The sequence below is a fragment of the Ambystoma mexicanum genome, chromosome 4p, assembly GCF_040938575.1.
Source record: "Ambystoma mexicanum isolate Mex_15411 chromosome 4p, UKY_AmexF1_1, whole genome shotgun sequence".
Classification (NCBI taxonomy): Eukaryota; Metazoa; Chordata; class Amphibia; order Caudata; family Ambystomatidae; genus Ambystoma; species Ambystoma mexicanum.
In genome coordinates, this window is record NC_090927.1 from 873734592 (window position 1) to 873757347 (window position 22756).

Below are 22756 nucleotides of genomic sequence, written 5' to 3' on the forward strand. Positions count from 1 at the left end.
TTTCTGATAGTGATAGTAATCCCAAAATGGTAATGCAACCATTTTGGGATTAAGAAAATGAATTCCCCACAGTTCTGAGTTGCTTTTTGGCAATCAGCATTGCCATTCCCAATGGTTTCAGGCTACTGTGTGTGTAGCCCGATGGTGGTTTTAGGCAGTGCCCTCCTGTGCTCACAACATAGGCAAACATGGGTGGCAGCCTATTCTTCATGTTTTCCCTGTGCACTCTCTGGGGAGTTCTGGCCATCATGATGTTTTCCATGCCAGTACTGCACAGTTTTATAGTAGGGCTTGGATGCATGGGTAAAAACATCCCACAACGTAATATGTGTGGGTTATTGGAGTACTTGTCCAAACGATTACTTGTGATCTAGGCATTACTTATTTAAAGTGCAAATGCCTTTAGACTGCCTGTGTAATTAAGCAGAAGCCAGTCTGTTGCTAATAAAGTGCTCAGTGCATAAAGAAGCAGCTTTTTGGATATACCACGAATAGAAATGCATAAAGTGCAAGTGCCTATGTGCAAAATTGCAATAGCTTACCCAGATGGGGAAAGTGCAAATAGCAATATAGCAGCTGATAAGGTATCCTTTATGAAGGTATATAAGGTGCTTAGTGCATGCAGTGCCTAAGTATTTAATCGAAAAAAAAACACACTGTCATTTGAATAATAGTGCAATTAAAATACATGGCTGCGACAATAGATAAAACCTTAGTTGTAAGTATATATATATTTAGTTATGCATATAATTCCATAGCGTGTGGATTGAACCAGCAAAGAGCACCAGCAATCCTGTTTAATTCCCCATAAAAAGATTGGAATAGCAGTCCTCTGTGGATGCACAGTGCAAAGGGCCTTGCCCTTTGTACATACAAACATTTAGTTGTGCTATGATAACATGATTACAACACTAGCCACCAGAAGAATAAAGTTGAGAACTGATATAGCAAATTGCTTTGGAGCACCCTGCCCCAGAAACATTTTTCTGGGCACAGATAAACATGGCTTTAGACACTTTAGACGCTTTTTGTTGCTGACAGATAACCAGACGCAGACAGACAATGCAAGTTTTTTGTGTGCGACAGATACATCACTAAGCATTGAAATTGTTTTCCCCATCTTAAAGATGAGGGGGTGTACCAATTGATTGTTTACACACATCACACCTAAGGACATAACTTGATGCCCCTGTGCCAGGGATATGTATTAGATTCCTTAGACCCAGAGAAACTGCCCATCAAGTGACATGTGAGTATAATGATTGAGTTTCCAAATAGAATGTATATAATTCAATGCACACTTTAGAAGGGGGCTGGACAGGGATGTTGCTAGATCTGGAAAAGATCTGTGGCTACGCTAATGTTGGGACTTTTGGGACTCGGGCCATCTAGCCTTTCGGTTGTAGCCCCTGAGCTTCTTTCTGGGGCTATAACCAAAAGACCCAGGGCTATAGCCCCCTTCGCCCCACCCCAGCAATGCCTCTGGGGCTGGCTCATTGGATTTCTGAGGAGAAGCTGTTAGAGGGTCCTGTCACATCTGAATACAGCCTCAGCCAGAGGGGATACTCTGACTGAGCAAGCAAGCATCTTATGAGTGATATGCTGGGTAATATATATTGGTTCATTCATTTACCATTGTGGTTTCATTACTTGATTTTCTGCTTTTGATTTATGCAAAATGGAGTGACAGGATGTATTCATTAACAATTTGATTTCATTATTTTGCTGTTGATCATTGCAATCTTGATATATAGGTCCTTATTACGAGTCTGCCAGTAAACAACCTTACTGTTGTCGCCGCATGATACCCCAGGTGCTACCGGGATATCACAGGTGGTGGAGGAACGGGAAGCTCGCATTCCCATGGAGTCAGATAGGATTCCATGGGAATATGAACCCTTAAGCACTGGCACTGTTAGTAAGGGTGCTGCTACTTCTGTGAAAAATCTGTTAGTATTGGCCAGAACTACCCACAGGTCAGGCCAGTCAGTAGTTCACAACCCTACTGGCAGACTCAAAGTGTGCCGGTCTGGAAAAGGTGTTGGTAACATTGTTACTGGCACATTTATTTATGGACTGGCTCACATATAATGAGGGCCAGAGAATTGATCCATTTAACATTGTGATATTATTATTGAATTGCTCTCCTTCAAATATATGTTATGATTTACGCATTTGTTTAGTTTGAGTTTGAATACCTAATATTGGTAGGATTCTCTTAACTGAGTTTTTGATAAAGCGCTTGGTTTTCTAAGGAGAATTGTATGATATTCCCATGTGGCAATGAGCAGGGCAGTTATGGAGTTTTTTTTTTAAAAAGTGGTGTCTTCTATGCCCCTGCTCATGAATGTGTTTAGAGAAATATGACCTATACCCTGTAATGGGTTTGATTTGTTTCGATTTGTTGGTGATTCATTTAAGACAGAATTGTTCCATACAATATTATAAATAAAAGGTACTCAAATACAATAGTAATTTTTCACTCAATATGCACATGATGTGCTGATGTATTATGTTATTCTGATTGCTCTGCTTTGTTCTTCTCTATCCCAATCTAAAATGCTTGTGAGGTAACACGTTATTCAATACGGTGCAAGGGCTCTGTCAATTGTGCTGATCTGAAAGGGTGGAAGGAGGGCACCAGCTTTGAGTTCCCATGAGGCTAACTAACAAACCCAATTAATCAACAAATGTCTTCATAGCAGTGCATAACATTGTGTTGTATTCAGTCAAAGGAGAGACGTCTTCTTGAATCTGAGTCAAAGATCATGTGCAATTGTGTTGCATAGAGGGATGCTAGACTTTTTCAGATATGATCACCATCAATAACATCGATGACACCATACACACCTGGATGGCCACACGCCAACTCTGCCTTAACACTGACGAGAGAAAAATCCTTTTCGTAGGTGCAACCTCGCTTCTATCTAAACTGGTCCTTCACCATTGACACCCTTACTATCCCTGTCTCTCCCTCTGTAAAGACTCTTGGAGTTGACCTTGACTCTAGCCCCAGCATGTCCCGTCACGTCAATGCCATCACCTCATTGGCAGCCCAGACCAGCAAACTCCTAACTGCAGCAAAACATTTCCTTGCCACACAAGACTGCCTAACCTTCACCCGAGCAGTAATCATCTACCAACTGGATTACTGCAACTATCTCCTGGCGGGCACTTCAGAGCCCAATCTCAACAAGCTCAAGGCCATCCAAAATAACGTCATTCAAGCTGCCTTCAACCTCTCAAAGAGGGACCATGTGTTAGCCTACAGAAAATCGGCCCACTGGCTACATCTGAGGGAACAGATTCATTTCAGAATTCTCGCTATCACCCACTGCTGCCTCTCAAACCCTGCCCGCATTACCTCTCACAGAGAATCAACAAACACACACCCTCCAAACCCACCAGAGCAATATACAGCCATGTCTGACCACCCCACGTTTTCGATGCAGGAAAGCTGGAGGCTCCAGCTTCCCAACCACTGTACCTTGTCTCTGAAAAGCCTTGCCACCCCACTTGTGAGCCGAAACATTCTACTGGACTTTAAGGAAACAACTCCAAACCAGACTGTTCAGCTTAAAATCTACCTGTAGCCTCATATTTGCTGCCCTCCCTGTGCCCTCCCTCTTGCATCCCCATGCACTTTCCACCCCTTTCTGTAACCAGTGCCTTGATGCCTGCAGGTTTTGCACACTTTATAAATGCAATAATAAAGAAATAAATGAATACATTTTTATTAAGGTGACCAGATACATGTAGTCAGATGAAACCTCATCTCCAATATTATCTTTAGGAAATGCCATGAAAAGGGGGGCTTGATTTCAACTTCTTTAATTTAAGATCACTAAAACTACAACTCAGAAAATTGGCATGGTATTACCTGGCAAGACACACCACATCATTATCATAATCATCCAAATTGTATGGACCGACCCAGAGTGAGTAAAGACCAGCAAGACAATTGTTCTCCGCCTCAGGGACCGCCTGCCCTATGCCTGCACGTTACCTGCTTGCCTGTCCTTTTCTCCCTGTGGGTACAGAAGGGATAATTAAACACAGTTGGAATGCTGCTCTTCCTTTACATTTATTGAGATCTGGGGCAGGTGTTAGAGAAGCCTAAGTGAGAAACTGGATACTAAGATGCTCTGTGTTGGGATACCCAATTGGACCATGACTAATTCCAGGTCCAGCCCCGAACCATACCATAAGAGAGTCAACCAGAATGTGGGCTGTAGACTGAGGGTGGAGATCTTGATAAAGAGGGAATACAAATGTCACTAATACAAATTCCTACAAGTTATAATATTGCTTAGCAACACAACTGCACTCACTGGGGAGTAAGAGAAATTGAGACTCCTAGAATGAAACAATCAGTTGGAAGATAATCATTATTAAGTGAGAGAAGTAATTGGTGATAGACACATTGGAAGGGAATACCTGATGAGACTGCAAGGGAAATGATAGACAGAAATAGATAGGTTGTATATACATTTTGAAGATGAAAAGAAAGAAACACTAACTGGCAGATAGAGAGGGGAATAGCGCACATAATTTCTACATACACAGCATTTTACTGAGTTTGGTTTGAACTCCAGTTACTCACATCTTTCCTTTGTGTGTTTTGCTGTCCTGGTGGTCTCTTACTGAATTAAAGCAGTAGTATCAAGCCCAATAAGCTGTCAAGTAGAACACACCCTATCGCACCTGATGAGCAGCACCTTCTGAACAGTTTAGTCACAGTGCTGTCACTTGTTCAATGAAAATCAATGGAACGTGCTGGTCAGAAGCTATGGAACATCTGCTTATGCAGGTCTTCTCTGTCTTATAGAAAGAGCTCTGGTTTACAAAGCCTTGAGCCATACTGTTCCCTGTACATGTTGCACTGCTGCCAGAGCCCAGATTGTGCTTCAACTACTGTCCATTTCAGCCACTTGTCTACCTATGACAGAAAGCCATACAAGCATGGGTGTAAGACTACCATAGAACTCTAGCAATCGCCTGCAGCAAAATAACTATGAGGGATTATTGACTCATTCACAGAGTAAAATCGATGATATAGGCTTTGAAGGAGTGATATGACTCAATCGCTCTCCTGAAATGTCTTATTAATGATCTCTGCAAGTGCCTTGGGAAAGGCCACCTGTTCCAAACAACCCTGTGAGTTTCACATATGCCTATCCCTTACAACAATGAGCTCTCCTGTTTACCAGAGATCATATCTTCCATTCGCTCTCCAGCACTTGAGCCATCTGCAAACTGACCGCAGCCACCCCATTGACCAACTCACAAAACCTGTTCCCTGACTGATGACGGGCCTTTGCAAGCCTTTGCCACTATTGTGAAAACACCCTTCTACTTAATCTACAATACGAAGACCCATAATACAAAGTTCAAGCACATCTCATATATTTCATATCTTTTACTAAATTCAAAATATACTTCCCATGCATATATACCATTATGTGTGCATTTGTATACCTATTATCATCTCCTCTCATGACCGCCATTCATATGGCTAATTTCCACGTGCACATATTGATCGCCTGCTTCACTTGAGTGAGAAGGGGCCCTCTGTGTGATAATGTTTCATCGTTATGTTTCTGCAGGCATGCAAATCTACAAATGTATCACCTATACACAAAATAACACAAAGTGACCTAAATGTAACACTTATACCATTTACCATAAATATTGTAATAATTGTAGCAATTTGCGAAAGTGACTGAAATGACGATGATGGCGTGTCCACCCCTCAATCAATGATATGGTGCGCAAAGTACCAACAGATTCTCCAACCTTAGGCAAGGGAAAGGTCCCACTGCTACTGCCATGTTGATTTCTAAAACTACAATTGGCTTGAAAGGACAACTTGCATCATTTCACAATGTATGTGCATCTAATGGCACATAGGGGAATCTTACCAAACAAAAACGATGGTCATTGTCGCAAAAAGAGAAAAGGAACTAAAACTAACTTTGTCCTGGAAGGTACGCTTTTTGAACAAGTGACCAGCTATGATTATCTTCTATAAGGTTTGACAAAAACGGTTCCTGGGAACAGATGGGAAAATCATATTTGATACTTGAAAGGTCATGACTGAGCCCCTGAAAATATAAAGAGTGTAAATATGTCTTTCTGCCACTTATGGCTCTGATATCTGGGGCTATTTAAATCCCACAAAACTATTAATTACATATAAAACATTTTTAAAGGGATTGTTGGGTTCATCTAGGGGCACCTGGAATATGTTGCTGAAACTAGAAGCCGACCTAAGATTACCAAGCTTGATTTGGATATTAGACCGATCTTATATTGGATCCAGGTTTGGTCCTCTCCACTGCTTTCAAACTTTCTTAGTGTTCTCACGGATGTTTAAGCACAAGATGGGAGCTCTGACATCCCTTAGTGCAAGTATGTAAATAAATCTTAGAGAACTCTGTATTAACTCATCTGCTATCAAAACGGGCACAAAGGACATGATAACGTTGGCATTTCAGAACTATGTAAGCATGCAAATATTGCACGAATGTGATCAATTTACACTCTCGCGTATATCTAGATGTGATCCACTGTCACCATGCTAGAGTGTTATACATTAAGTTTAGACGGGAAATCAGTCGCTACTTTAGGAAACAAATGGAAGCTGCAAATACATAATTATGTTACATGTGCAACTCTCCCAGAGAGACACTCGAGAACTTTATTTTGCTTTGCCCTTCATTCAAGGACTTACGGCAGCTTTATCTAAAGCCTCTCTTTGTGCAATACTTTGTAAGCAGAGATGGACTGGCCGGTCAGAAACTCTGGAGATTTCCCAGTAGGCTTCTGCAACCTGGGCCTCTTGTGTGGTAAACTATTTTATTTCCACATTTTTTCATTTGAAAAGGGTTGAGCTTGCTGAAAATGTGTAGTATGGGGCCACTTCCAGGGCCTCTTTTGCCTCCCAGTTCACTGTTTCAAATGATTCTGTAATCTACACAGTTTCTAAATTCATTCCCATAGCAATGTTACGCAGGCGTATATTTTCACCAGTTGAACAACTAGGGCCTGACCACGAGTTGGGCAGTAGACCTTAAATGCAGCAGTAACAGTGTTACTGCTGCATTTAAGGGTCCACCCAATCTTCAGTCTGGCGTGCTAAACCCCAGCTCAGAGCTGGGGGTAAACACGCCAGAAAAATGCCTATTTTTGGCACAATCACCACTTGTGGTATTACCGGGCAGTAAGTGCATGGAAAATTCCCAATGGGCAATGGGGACTAACAATGGGTGGACGCTAACGCTAATAAAGTTGGGTGGTATCCAGGATACCGCCCAACTCATGATCCGGCCCTTAGTATTTACACAATGGGCCTCATTACGAGGTTGGAGGTAGCCTTGCCGGTAGCAAGTCTACCTCCAAACTCGCAACCGAGTCTGGCACCCGTGAATGGGCAACTGCCGGGCTATTTCGGCCACCCGGACCCGGTAATTGCCGTTTCGCAAATTACCGGGTCCGGCTGGCTGAAATAGCCAGGTATATCCCCATTCCCATTTGAACCCCACAGGGCTCAAATGGGAATGGGGAGGGTGGTAGCACCGGTACCATTAATAATGGTACAGTGCTACCATCATGTTCGGCTCATGGGTGCCTGTACGGCCACCAGGTCAGACCTGGTGACTGCAAGGGCACCCGCGAGTAGAACTCGTAATATGGCGGTACGGTAGCAACGGTGCTGGTAGTGATAACGGCGCCGTTGCTGTCTTACCGCCATGCTTGTAATGAGGCCCAATGTGAATTTGTATTTTTGTAACAGTTTATAAAATGCTGTTTACAATATTCGAAAATGATATGCGATTCAAGTTTAAGTCGGGTGTATAATTTTGCAGCAGTCTTTTCAAATCTGTAATTGAATTGTGAACAATTTTTGCAGATTTGTATATAGATTTTTTTTCTATTTATGTGGCTAGAAGAATTACATCGAATAATGCTTATTTAAAGAATGAAAGACAACCATTTTGTAAGTTGTGCGGGATAGATCATTGGCAGCAAATGTTACCAGACTCTAACAGGGAAGGGGTGGGGGGTTGGGGGGTGTGTGTGTGTGTGTGTGTGTGTGTGTGTGTATGTGTGTGTGTGTGTGTGTGTGTGTGCGCGTGTGTGCGCGTGTGTGTGCGTGTGTGTGTGTGTGTGTGTGTGTGTGTGTGTGTGTGTGCTTGTAGGAGCAAGAGACATAATGAGTGTGTGTGCGTGTGCAAACATTGCGGGGCGTGATAGTGCTTAGCTCCACTATCTAAATAATTTCTGGGTTTGAGAACCGGACACCCTTTGCACAAGTCACACAGTCCCGACACAAGTTCCCTACTGGATTCTCCTCTTAGAACCATATGGTCATGACTAATACTGATATTTTAATCCATTCACAAAGCTCCCTGTTAGGAAGGGATGCACGTTAAATGGGTTGGGTTTGCTATAAAAAAAACACTGAATATATATTTGTATTTGTATTTTGTTTATTTATATAGCACGCCTGGCTCAAAGGCATCTGGGTGCATTTTCTTACAAGTTACAGAATCATGATGTACAACGAACATGGAATAATACATGAACATGGCATGATGTAACGCAGCCATAGATCAATATACATTTCAATATTTACAGTATAATTATAAAATTACAAGAGAAATGTACAGGGTGTTTAGCTGACACAGCTGTGCCTAGCGAAGCCAGGCAGAGGGAGAGCAGTGTAGGTTGGTATGTTCACTATATGTTATATGGTATATGTCTGCCGATAGCCCTCAAAAGACACTGAGACCTGTTCACTCATCCAACATGAACATTTCTAAGTCACCAATCCCAAAAGTTTCAGAGCACGAGGTACCGCCCTTTGGAATCAACTTACTCAATATCTCAGAAACACAATTAAACTACTGACCTTCTGAAATATTTGAACACTTGCCTCTTACGCCTCTTACCCAAAGTATATATGTAATGTGCCCTAAATCTCAAATAGTTTAAGCCATCTTGCCAGTACCCCTGATGGTTTTCTGATGGGTTTGCACTTTAGAAATGATGACCATTAATGAAGATATAGAGAATTACATAGGTTAGCCTTTGAACCCTTGTAGTGGGGCCTGTAAGGTACCCAGTAAAGAAGGTGTGTTCCCTACTCATGGTAACTTTAGACATGACCTTGTTGTGTACACATTTTCAAATTCTGTCTGCGCTGCTTTATCAACAAATAAACCAATTGTGTATGGTACCATTGCTATCAATATTGGAGGCTATTAGACCACTCCAGAGGGTAGGTTGGGATGTGTGGTCCTTGGAATTCTCTAGGTTGTATCACTAAGATCCCCTTGCACCCTTGCAGTGTCATGCAATGAATGTCCTCGATACTTTGTTACTATGGGAAACATATTGATCCTTTAAGGATATTAACTAATTCCACACACTCCCCTAATTTGGACACAGCCGGTGCCCCTACAAGGGATGGAACATGTAATAACGAAACTGCCACCCCCAACCAGCTCTTCTGGTGATATACACAAGTGTGACAAGTAGAACTCAGGTGCAGAAATTCCCTGGGGCACCCAAATCACTTTTCATAATATGGGTCCTGAATTCATCATATAGTACCTGGTGAGCTGAGCATTAGTACTAATTATTTTCTGTCGACTTCATCATATACATTAACCTTATCTATCAAGTGAATAGAAGTGGAAGCCTCCATATATATTACATTATTTCTCTGTTTGTTTTCTGAAGGCAATATGTGGCATTAGATCAGCCAGAGAACTGTATAGTAAACGGGTATTAAAGGTCTTGCATACATACAATACGCTAACAGTACTGTACCCATCTGTAACACCTCTCCTACTGACCACGTAGCTGATATTGTTTTTGTAGGTCTCTGAAGTGGTCGCTTTCACAGTGTTGCTCTCAGCAGAACATTTATGGAAATCTAACCCTTTGGTTGTACTTTGGCATTCTGTTGAATGTAGTTTCCTTTGGGCGATTTTACTGTCAAGGAAAAGGTTACATTCCTCTCTTCCTTATTCACATGAGACATCACTGCCCTCTTATTGGCTAGCTGCTGCGACTGTGGTGTCCCCTTTGAATTGTATGATGCATAGTTGTCATTAACCATGATATAACAGAGGTAGGACCTCTATGTGAGTGACCTCTATTTAAGGGTGTTTTCCAATAAGACTCTGACAATTGTCAGACGCATTGAAGTTATTTCTCAGAGTGGAGTTCAGGACTTTTCCTTGAGAAACTCCTGGGACACCCTTCTCTTTAGTGGCAAAGGAACCCGTGAAACATACAAACACAGGCTGGTCATATGTGTTGTTTGTGTAGCAAGCCAAGAAACGCTTTCAATAGTCAAAATACGCAGATATAGTCTAGACATAGCCCCTATGAGATTGTGTTACCTGTTGTAAGAAGTTGGTGACGTCTGCTTTACTGAAACATTATTCCCAAGGATAGGATTGAGGCATGCTGTGCAGTGAGGGTTGCTAAAGATTAGTAACTGTATTTGAAATGTACCCCTTAACATGTCCTGAGTGTAATAGCTCTCTGGATAGGTGTCTTAGCAGACTCCACTTTCTTGCAGTGTGGCAAATGTTGAAGTTAGTCAGGTGGGGACTTTAGTGTTTTGCTTTTTGAGTTACCAGAATTGTTATGTTGCCTTCAATTTTCCTCAGAAGGTGCCTGGTATTACTGAGTACATACCACTCAATCACTGTACCAGTTTCACCTTTAGTGCTCCGCAGAGAGTTTTCTTTCTTTTTTTATTATTATTGTTTAAAGCACAGTTATAGCTCGAGAGCAGTGGAGTGCTGTACACAGTTAGGCTAGCTGGCATTTGGGCTGGCATATTTTAACAGCAGCGCAGTACTGTGGAGTCTGTGCATCAGTAAGTGCATCCATTGGAATTAGTCCTTGGTCAGATGGTGTTGAAAGAGCCATGTTTTGAGAGATTTGCAAAATTGGAGTATTGTGGCGGCATTCCGAGCCGACACTGGGATCGAGTTCCAGAGGGTAGATGCATGAAAAGAGAAGGATTGTTTGTCTTCTCTTTGCGGATGAGTTGTGATTCAAGCCGGTTGGTCAATATTCTGCACAAGAAGTGTGTGCCACCAGATATGTGGATCTTAGACACCAGGTACACTGGTGTGATACCCGTGACTACTTTGTAGATGACATATACAGTCTTAAATAGTATCCCAGCTTGCAGTGGACCCCAATGTAGTTTGTGTAGGATGGGGTAATTCAGGTACATTTCAGTGCTGCCATAATAAGACATGCCATAGTGTGGTGGACCGCTTATAGGGGAGCCAAGTAAGCAGCTGGACACCCTATCAGGAGACCATTTCCCCCATGTATGTGCAAGATAACAAGGGCCTGCACTACAGTCTGGAAGTCCTTTGGTGGGATGAAGGTTTTTTTTTGTTCAAAGGGTAAATATTGTGACCCAGGCTATTTGGGCCTTCATGGCTATGTGTTTCTAGACGGTCAGCTTGCTCTCAATGGCGTAGCCTAAGGGTTTTGCTGAGTGTAAGATTTGAGGCGCACATCCTTCTTTGTGCTTATCATTGAGCCATTGTTGGACAAGTTGTGTTTTAGCAGGGCGACTGATGAGGACAAATTCAGTCATGGATGGGTTTTTTGGTTGAGGTAAGCAATCAACAACCACGACTGGCTGATGGCTGGGTAATCGCAGAGACGAATGATGTCATGTGCGCTATTTACTCTAAATTACATCTGAGTATCATCTGCGTATTGGTGGCCCAGAGGCTCCAGGTAAAGGTTAAAAAGGATTGATGGGAGGATGGAGCCTTGGGATATCCAAAGGAAACCTGGAGTTGGTTATATTGCAATGAGATCATCTGGACAGCCTGGAATCTACCTGCGATTTAGGAGGTAAACCAATTCAGGACAGGGCCAGAGAATCCCACCCTGTCAGCAATGAGGGAGAAAGGATGTGGTGGTTAACGGTGTTGAATGAAACCGAGAGGTCAAGGAGGATGAGGAGGCATGAGTCACCCTTATCCATGGTTTGGAGAGCATTATCTGCCACCTGGATAGTGGCTGTCTCAATGCTACACTTTGGGGGGAACCATGACTGATAGTCATTTAGGAGGTGAAGTTGTTTGCTTCTGGCAAGTATTTTTGTAACAACTACTTTTTCCAAGATTTTGCCAATAAACGGGAGGTTTGTTATGGGCCTGTATTTGGCCGGATCATCTGGATCTAAGGTGTTTTTTTTTTCAAAAGAGGTTGTATGAGACCAGTCTTGAGGGTGTCGGGAATGATCCTTCGGCGACGGAAGCATTGATGATGCTGAGGAGTGCTTTGAGTTCCGGAACCCGTAACTTGTTTAATGAAGGAGGCCAGAATTATATTGTCAGAGTAAGAAGCAGGTTTGAGGGACGAAATCATTTTTAGGAGATCCGAGGGGAAAGAAAGGAGAGAATTTGGTCCAGAGGGGCAGTGCGTGTTCCAGAGTGCAGGGGATGCTAATGCTGTGAGGGGTTGATTCAATTGGGAATTTGTCTATTTTTGAAAAAAGAATGTGTTGATTGTGTTGCATTTTACAGGATTTGCTGGTACAGGTGAGGGGTTTTGTACAATGGTTTATTGCTTCAAATAGGGTTTTCCTCATGTTAGAGGTTTCCGCAATGGCGGTGGAGCAGTAGGCAGCTTTGGCCTCTGCAATCAGTGCAAGTGCTGTGCTAGCAGCCTCATTCAATGTGCCTCAGCAGGTGCCCTGTTTAATTGTATCACTTGTGTAAAGAGGGATTCATTCACAAATATAACCTGGAAAGGTAGTTACTGTGCAGGAATAAAAACATATTTATTAAACCCCCACAGATAGGAGACAGAATTTCATAACAGCCCTGCAAGCTGAACTGGTGGAAAAGGTTCTTAATTCCACCTGTGACAGGCTACAATATTTATACAATTGAGACACACATTAACATAATACACATTCATTACTTTTTGGGGCCGGACAAAAACCTTCATCCCAGCTCTGATAGGTTCCCTTCTTCTTTCCAGCTCCTACACTCACCTCCCTCTGCATGCCTGGTGCCAGCTCTCCTAGGAAAAAACTCATACACCACAATTGCTATTATATTCACTGCCTGAGCTCCTGAAACGTATTGTGTGGAGCTGCAGCTAGTGCCTGGCTTAGGCCCTCTGTGAGGCTCTCCTCCCATTGAAAACATTTCCTTTGGCAACAATTAATTCGCTACTCCATATGCCTTAACCTTGGTGAGCTGATCTCCACTGTTTCATCGTGTCAGCAGAAACTCCATTTTACTGTGTGCTGTGGCTAAAATATAATAATGGCTTCTATCAATCATCGAAACATGGCTGCTTTCAGCTGCCGGCCTGTCCCTTTCCCTGGCCATCCCAGATGGATACACTAACTTCAGGAAAGACAGACTGATTGCCAAAGGCGGTTGATTAGCCTTTATTGTCAAAAACCTCTTACCCATTAGAGAAATCCCCAACCAAACCATCTACTCAGGCGATCTGCTCTCAATCAAAATATCTTTATTCGCTAAAGCCACCTTACGATCCACTTAATTTACAGACCACTTCTACTTTCCTTTGAGCAAAACATTGCACAACTCCTCTCAACCAACACCAAGCCTTCCTCTAAAATCATTCTTTTGGGAGATGTCAACCTAGGTCTCAACAACCCCTCCGATCCCCATGCACTTTCCCTAGACAATACCATTAAATCCCTAGGCTTCACCCATCAGATCTTAAGCCCCACACATGATACAAGTCACTCACTAGATTGGTTAGAAGATCTCAACTGTGACACAAACATACTAGCTAACACTTGCTGCCCTTGGTCTGACCACAATGTTATCACATTCACTAATACTGATTTAGTACAATCATACATCTCGTTCCAACCAGCACCGGCTTCCCTCTCGAGAAATTCACGTAACATTACACCAGCCTACCTACTCCCCTTGCTACTACCTCCAACAGCGTACTCACATGCAAATACTGACCCGACATCCATGGTCGAGCACTACAACCAAACTCTCCTAGAAGCCATAAACAAGGTACTACCCTTGAGCATCCATAAATCCACCAATGGCACACCTGAATTCTAGGTACACACCCAATCTTAAAATCTTACGCTCCATAAAAAGAGTACCTGAGACTGCCAGGAAAACAATACCTTCTGACGTGAACAAAAAGCAATTCACTGCCCTATATAAAAAATACAAACAGGACATTCTTCAAACTAGAAGCTACACATAAAGCAAGAGAATTGAAAAGCTAATTCAGGTCCAAGAGAGCTTTTCGCTATCTTATGGGAACTCAAAACACCAGCTCCATCACCAGATAACTGCATCAAAGACTTGTGTTGGTGCCAGAACATCCAAAACGCACTCCTCGATAAAATCTCCCTACTGCAAACAAAAATATCAGCAAAAAAAACTAAACTCTCTTCAACTGACCAACTCCTAGACCAGCGCCCGCCACCACCCATTATCTCTCCATGGTGTGACCCCTGTCACGGCCACTGAAACTACCAAAATAATTAAAGGCTTGAAACCATCCAAATGCCAAGGAGACATATGGCCTGCCTCTTTGACTATGCGGAAGAACTTACCCCTTTCATCAGGGTGCTGATTATCAATTCCTTCTCAACCGGCAGGGTGCCTGAGAATCTAAAAGAAACCTGAGTATGCCCCCTCCTCAAGAAGCCTTCATTAGACACCAACGTTTCCCACCAATTACCACCCTATCACAACCATACCTTTCCTCCTTAAAATACTCGACAGAGCAGCCTATCTGCAAATCCAAAAATACCTGGAAACGTACAACCTCCTCAGCCTACGCCAATCGGCCATCCGCCCCGGGCAAAGAACAGAATCTGCTCTCCTGGACAAATGGATTAAATCAAAGACAAGGGCAACCTTGCCATCCTCCTCTTACTTGACCTCTCAGTGGCCTTTGACTTGGCCAATCACAAAATCCTCTGCCAAGACCTCTCATCATCTACCCACTTCTTGACCAAAGCTGTAGCGTGGATGGAGTACTTCTGATCAAACTGCACAATGAGAGTCTTCTCCAACTCTGCTCCTCCCCTCCACACCCAACCCCAGTTACTTGCAGAGTGCCACAAGGCTCATGTGTCTCACCAACACTATACAATATCTTTGCTAAGCCCCTCGTTGACCTCCTAGATGACTTGGGCGTAACCTACACAAACTATGTGGATGACACCAAAATCCTCTTACCTATCTCTGGCAACTATGACACTGCCTGCATAGCATGGCAATGACTATGCCTAAATGATGAGACAACTGAACTGCTCCTTATTGGCACACAATTGCACCTAAACAAACTGAATTACTCCTACAAATCCTTCATTATAGATAGGAACATCATCACCGTTGCTAAAGAGGTGAAAACCCTAGAAGCATAGTTGGACTCTGCACTATCCCTTACCAGACAGGTAAACTTTATTCATCGCTAAACTCATTGCCTGCAGGCCCTTCCTGACCACCAATAGTTGCATCCCATTTGCCAGAGCTCTTATACTATCTAGGATTGACTATTGTAACTCCCTCTTCACACCACCAACTCCAGCAATATAAAATAAATACAGGTCATCCAAAATAACGCTGTTAGAGCCGCTCTAAACATCTCTAAAAAAAGACCACATCTCCACAGCTAGACCAAACATCCACTGGCTCCCTGTCCAAGAATGTGTTGTGTTCAAAACACTCTCTCTGACCAAACGCTATCAAACACTGTCCAGACTTACCTGTCTAGAAAGTTCTCTAATGCCTAATCCATCAGACCTATGCACGCTGCCTACTCACACTTACTCACCATTCCCAGATACAGCCATCAGAAGGTTGGACGCAGCAGCTTCCCTGTGATCACTGCCAAACACTGCAACATCCTGCCCCTAAATCTAAGATCAGATGCTTCCTTTTGGTCCTTCCGCAAGGGTCTCAAAACATGGCTTTTCTCCCAAGACCTCAGAAAGTAACTAAAATTCGCACAACTCTATGAGCACGTGTCAATTGCCACCTCCGCATAGACCAGAAACCTAGAGCTATGCACTTTACTCTACCACCTATGTTTGTAACTATTTTTAACCACTATTTTCATGTAGACCAGTGCCTAGATGCCCCAGGATTCAGTGCGCTTTATAAATGTAAAAATAAATAAATACATGAATAAAGTATGCCTTAGGCCAGCTACAAGATGGATGCACTATGGTTCCTTAATACACATAACACTAATCCTTATTATGCTTCTGTTTTACTGCTACCATTACCTCTAATTAAAAGCCCTAATTATGCTCCACCTATACCTATACAAATAATCAATACGCAAAACCCTAAGTGCATGTGTGCGAAAAACCCCAGCACATATATGATCTAAAAAATGAAAACAAAACCCCAGTATTGCTACATGGATACCCATTACACGGCCTGTGATAGCGGGCGTGTAGTTATGGTTAAGTTGCTAAACCCATAGGAAGACCACTTTTTCGACAGCTTATAACTTCGCTCCCCTTGGAATTTTTCTGGAAAGTTGGGTAACGTTTTGCAGAGGGGGGCAAAGTTATAGGGAGGGTCCCACAATTTATTTCTTCCATACACTGAATGGGGAAAATGTGTGCGCATTGCTACAGGCTGAACGGCTGGACGGATTGTAACCAAATTTGCGGCAGGAGCAGGGGCTTCGTTCAGAAAGCGTGTTTGGTTGAAATCCGACCAGTACTTTCGTTGCAAACTGAAATGCATGTCTCAACAAATTAGTGATATCTGGCTCTGCTCTCTGGACCCATTTCCCTGTTCACTCCGCAGAAAAAGTCTCATTGGCGTGCAGTACGCCGTGATGTCGGCGAACATTGGACACGGCCGCTGGTTGGCTGGAGGGAAGCTTGCTGTTCCTCAAAGTTTTTAGGAAACGTCGCCATGGTGTATTGGAGGATAGTGCAGCGCTGTAAGGGGTTGAAAAGCATGGACTCCATTGGTGATGGGGAGTGTATTGGAGACAATATGAGGATATTTCCAGTTGGTGTACTATGGTGTGTTGTGCCTGCAAAGCCCCTACTGTCTTGTGTGCATGGGCTCTTGGGTCCGTTGCTATACCCATACATACCTGTAGTCAGGAAAGCTACATGGTCACATGTTCACATGCATGGCTCTATTGCCTTCCATTGGGTGTATCCAAGGACTAGGCTCTTGGATGTGTGGGTGGAGGCCTTGGGCACAACCCCCACAATGCAATGTAGCCATGTATGGGACTACTGTGATATTGGTATGTGGATTGAACACACATGTATAAAGAGTGCATTCCCTTTTCCTTATCTCATTTGGATAAGTTATTATAACCATACCTTCTGACATCCCACAGACATTTAAATATTTAGAGGTACTCAAGTTTGCAGATTCATAATGGAGGACATGTTAGATGTCTTACAGCAGCAGTGGTGAGACATGCCACCATTTTCCTTTGGAATGGTCTGGGCGTGAACAGAGCCTTGCTTCAGTGAGTGCAGTAAGACAATGGAACATGCATGGGAGCATTGTGATAATGGTGTCTCGATTGCACACGCATATATACAGAGTGCATTTCATTTGCCTTCGCTAACTTCGATAAGTTATTATAACCATACCTTGTTCCAACCCACACACTTTTAAATATGTGAATGTCCTTAGGAACTCGTCTTTGTAGAATCATTGTGGAGGACATGTCACACTTGCTACAGCAGCATTGGTGAGAAATGCCACCATTTGCGTTTGGAATAGTGTGGCCGTGAACATAGGCTTGCTTCAGGGAGTATAGTAAGACATTGGGACATTAACAGATTTTTTTACCGTCACACTTTTGCGACATGGACCATGTACGCAGCTACTGACATATAATTCATTGTCAGGTAGCTGCACAGGTGACTACCTTCAGAGCCCATTGGGGATGGGGAGAGTATTGCAGATGATAACAGGATATTTCCATTTGGTGTACTATGTTGTTATGGGAGTGGCAAGCCCATACTGCCTTGTGTGCATCGCTAGGGCCCTGTGAACTAACAGTCTGGACACTGGCTGGAAGTAGGTTTCAGAATGTTGCCTTCTTTGGGTCTGTTCCTATACTGATATGTGACTCCAGCGTACACTCTTGGAAATATGCATGTCTCCTGTGGGTGCTCACCATTACAGAATGATTGTGGAGGACATTTTGCAGTTGGTACAACACCAGAGGTGGCGTGAAGTGCCTGCACTTGCATATGGTGTACGTCATTGAACTTGTTGCCGTTCATGGACTGACATGCCACGATGTGTGTTTGGTATGGTGTGCCGCTGATAATAGCCTGTGCTTTGAGAGTGAAGGAAGATATCGCAACATGATATGAGTTACTAAGCATTACACATTTAAAGTATGGATAATGTACAGACCTACCCACACACATTTGCACCTGACAAAATCATCAACACTGTTAAGTCCCACCATATACAGGACTGTAGGGAATCTGACGGTTACTTTTTTTTTTTGCATACTTTTTGAGATGGCCAACGAAAACGGTTGGCATTCCTATTGTGTGCAATTGTAATGTGTGCATCACTTCCATTTACTATACATGTGTACCACATACACCATCGGAACAGTCACTGGTATAGCTGACTTTAGTTGTGGAGAGTCGTTGCTCATGGCGTGCACTCCAGGTATTTACGTCTGTCATGTGAGCACCTAGCTCCGGAAAGGAACAACATAAACAGAATCAAAAGCAGACATGCGCAAACAGAGTGTACGGTTCCAGAAAACTCCCATAATTTACCAACAGCACTGTGAATTGTTGCAAGTGCTTAATTTTGCTACAGAATGTTCATGAGAACGCGTACGGTGCTGCATTCACCGCTCCTTTATTTTGCGAACAAAATCCAGTATGCAATTATGTACTTCTTTTGTCGTCTAGCAAAGTGGGAAAAGGATTACTTTGTGGTCCTTGGTGTGCCGTGTGGAATAAAACATTTTCTTTGCAAGGTAGACAAGGTAGCAGCTATTGCCTCTGGGATGCCTTACATCATGAATGTTTGCAGGTTGGTTCATATTCCCGGAACCGCAAATGGACATACAGGCCCATATCAGTCGGCCCAAATTACAATGACGAAAAATATATTGCTTATGGTAATCTTGCAATGCTTGGTCCACCACCCGGCTGTTGGAATTGTGGAAGGTATGGCTTGCGCAGTGAGGTGCATGGTATCTCAGAAGAAAGAGGAATAAGAATAAATATAAGTAGCCGTTACTAGTGGCAGCGTACAGGACAAGAGTTTGTGGGAAGGATGTCGTAATAGGTGGCTGCCTCATGGACCTCATGTCTTATTGAGTATTGTCATAGGTTAACCCACTGCCTTGCTCTCTGTTTTGTAGGTGATAATGTCCTTGTACGGCTCCACATAAAAAGAATATCTTTGAAAAGTTGCCACCAGAACCTCCTTTCATGTGTTTCATTTTTACAAAAAATGACAGTGCTAGCGAGTGTTTTTAGACCCACGGCACGATGTCTCTGTGTGTGTCCAATAAAAAAATTTAAAAAAACAACCCTCATGGGGGTTCCATCGGATTGCAGGAGAATGCAGTATCCGGTTTGCTTAAGAATGCAACATTAAAATGTGAGCTGTCAATGTTTGTGTGCCTGTTGACTGCTGCGTGCACCTGTGGCCGTTATTACTTTCAATACAATGAGGGTGCGCAGAACTGGTCATTGTTTGAAAGGGCATATTAAGGGCAAAACAGGGAATGTAGCACTGCACTGCACGAGTGATCATAAGGTGAGCATAAGGTATGCCTTTTCACTGCACAAATTGCATTCCCTTTTCGTCTTGACCTTTATGTCTGGATTACCAGGGGCTGGGGAACAATGGAAACAAAATGAAGTACAATCACAGATGCAATTTACGGGGAATGGTGGAGACATGCCACTGTAACGGGGCATGATTACTGCCATCACAAACCTCTGTACAATGCACAGAGAGAAAGTGTGCAGTAAAGTAAATTTATAATTATTCATACAGAACTGCAACTTAATACATTTTAATCATAATACACATGTGATGTAAAGTTGTACTCACATAGCTTCGGCAAATACGATGCTTGTATCGGGTGGGTGACAAATTGCAGTGTACGGCATATGGAATCGTTGCAGACTACCCTTGGGGCACATGGGCAAAGCAACCACACTGTAAATTATGTATCCTTTTTTTCTATAATTCCATAAAATGTCTGCCCTTGGAACTACTTTTCAAGGTGGGTGCGGCCAACTTTGGCATCTATTTGCCACAATATGTATTTTAACAATGTATAGATGAACCCCTACCCCTTTTCCTCTTTTTAGTTATCGACCCATTTTTAGGCTAAGTGTAGACTTGTTTTTTCTCACCTAGCGCCTTACCATTTTCTCACCAAACGCTCTTTCTTCCTTTGTAGAGTGACATCCGAAGGTCCAGATGAAGGTAGCCTTTACTGCCCGCCGAAACGTCTTCGGACACGTAATTACATTGCGGCCCACCTCAAAAACACCAGGAATACATCTACCGATGTTGAACTAGGACTGGTCTCTACACAATCACAGCCCTCATTAACTGACGCCTGAGTCCATGAGGAAACTATTTCTTCTTTTTTGGAACTGGTTAAGCTTTAGAAATAGCTTATTTGTAGCATATAAGACTAAGAACTGATCTTATATACCAGCTCTCAAGAGGCTAGACTCCTGTGGGTGGCCAATTCACTTGTCTTCTTATACCACACATGACTATGGCAGAATAAGCCTGTCTTACTTATCATGTTCACAGAACAAATGGTGCTGTTCTAGGTTTGTGGTTTTTGTGTATTTGTAATGAATTCTGTTTGCAAATACTTTTTCTTGTTATGTGTGTGGCATTATTTGTGACACTTGTTTTTTATCATTAATACCTGTAGGAACTTATATTTATGCACACCATTTGTTGGTAAAAACCTGTAATTCATGATGGTGGCGCGATTTATGTTGCTTAGCTTACCATAACTGGCGAATTTCAAGGGTTTTTCGGTTTTACTTGGAACCATAACGTCCCTTTAACAAAGTTTTTTCACTGAATTTCATAGGTTTTTAGTAGCGCAACTTAACCATAACGTCCCTTTAACAAAGTTTTTTTCACTGAAGATATATATTTATATATATATATATATATATATATATATATATATATATATATATATATATATATATATATATATATATATATATTACACAGCCACAGTAGTGGCTGTGTAGTTATGGTTAAGTTGCTGTTTCCTTAGGAAGAGCACTTTTTGGGTGGCTTATAACTCCGCTCCCCCTGGACGAATCCACACCAAACTTTGCAAAAGAAGTATATAGCCCACCGTGAATCTTTCTGCAATGGTTGGTGATGTTTGCTCCAGGGGGGAAAAGTTATAGGGGGGGTCCGAAAACGTTTTTTTTTACCATAGACTGAATGGGGGAAAAACTTTGCACACGCCTACAGCCCAAACCGCTGGATGGATTTTCACCACATTTGCGGCAGGAGCAGCGTCTTGGTCCCGAAAGCGTGCTTTTGTAAATTTGGTGGCAATCCGTCCAGCAGTTTTCTTTAAAATGACCAGAAAGCAGTAAGTGTGTCTCAAAAAATGTGTGATCTATATGTCTGCTCCGCAGATACACTTCCCTGTTCGCTCTGTGGACCAGATACCGATTGGCTAATCCGTAGCGTCATGTCCACGGACATGTGGCGCCTTCACTGATTGGATGTTGAACGCCGTGAAGTGCGTCAGATTCTTTCACTACGTCCGCCATCTTTCATTCGTTTCTTGGTGTACGCGGACATCGCCACTAACACATATAAAACAACACACCATTGCACTTGTTAACCTTAGGAAATACTGTTTCAGACGGTGAGGATTAATGAGGCTGGGATGGGGTGTGGCAGCAGGAAGTCACAAAGTGGGGTTTATTGTCACCAAAGTCATATGGTAAATTGGAAGTTGCTGCTCCATATAGTGTCCACTAAGTACAGGCAAAGGATTACTACGTCTGTGTTACAATGTATTTAAAATAATATTGCAGACCGACTGGCGCCTTAGAGTTTGAAATCTGAGGCAGCCACCTGCACTGTTTGATGGAAACAGCAGGTGTGCAGGTGTATGGGAGTACCATTTCTCATGCATGCATTCAGATATGTTGTTGCAAAATCAGAATGTATTTTCATTCTGAGTGAAGGTCACTTGGTTTGATTTTTTGGTTGCGAGCTCATTAGGCCCACGCATGCAACTGAACCCATAAGGGTCAATTGTTTTCTGACCTTGAGCCATAGGGAAAAATCAGTAAGAATGCAGAGGAGTGAAAGTTTGGAAAAAATACCATTTGATAAGGTTACTTATTCAAAACGTTTGTAAGACTCATGTAATACCAGTTCTGAAAAGATTCTTTGGTGCACGTACATTGCTGTCTGGGTTTAACGAAGACAATGGAGACGGTAAATATTGTGTATGTTTATTTTTGACGACTCTACACCGGAGCAAGTTTTAATTTTTTATTATCACAACAATAATTTGGCTTTGTAACAGAGGTACTATCTTTCTGTGTAGTTGGGATTTTCTTTTTTTTTTTTTACTTAAGGAGAGTGCAGATGTAGTGACACATTCATTTTTCTAAAAGGGATCCAAATTATATTCTGTTTCGTTGTCCACATATGATATGATATATGATATCATT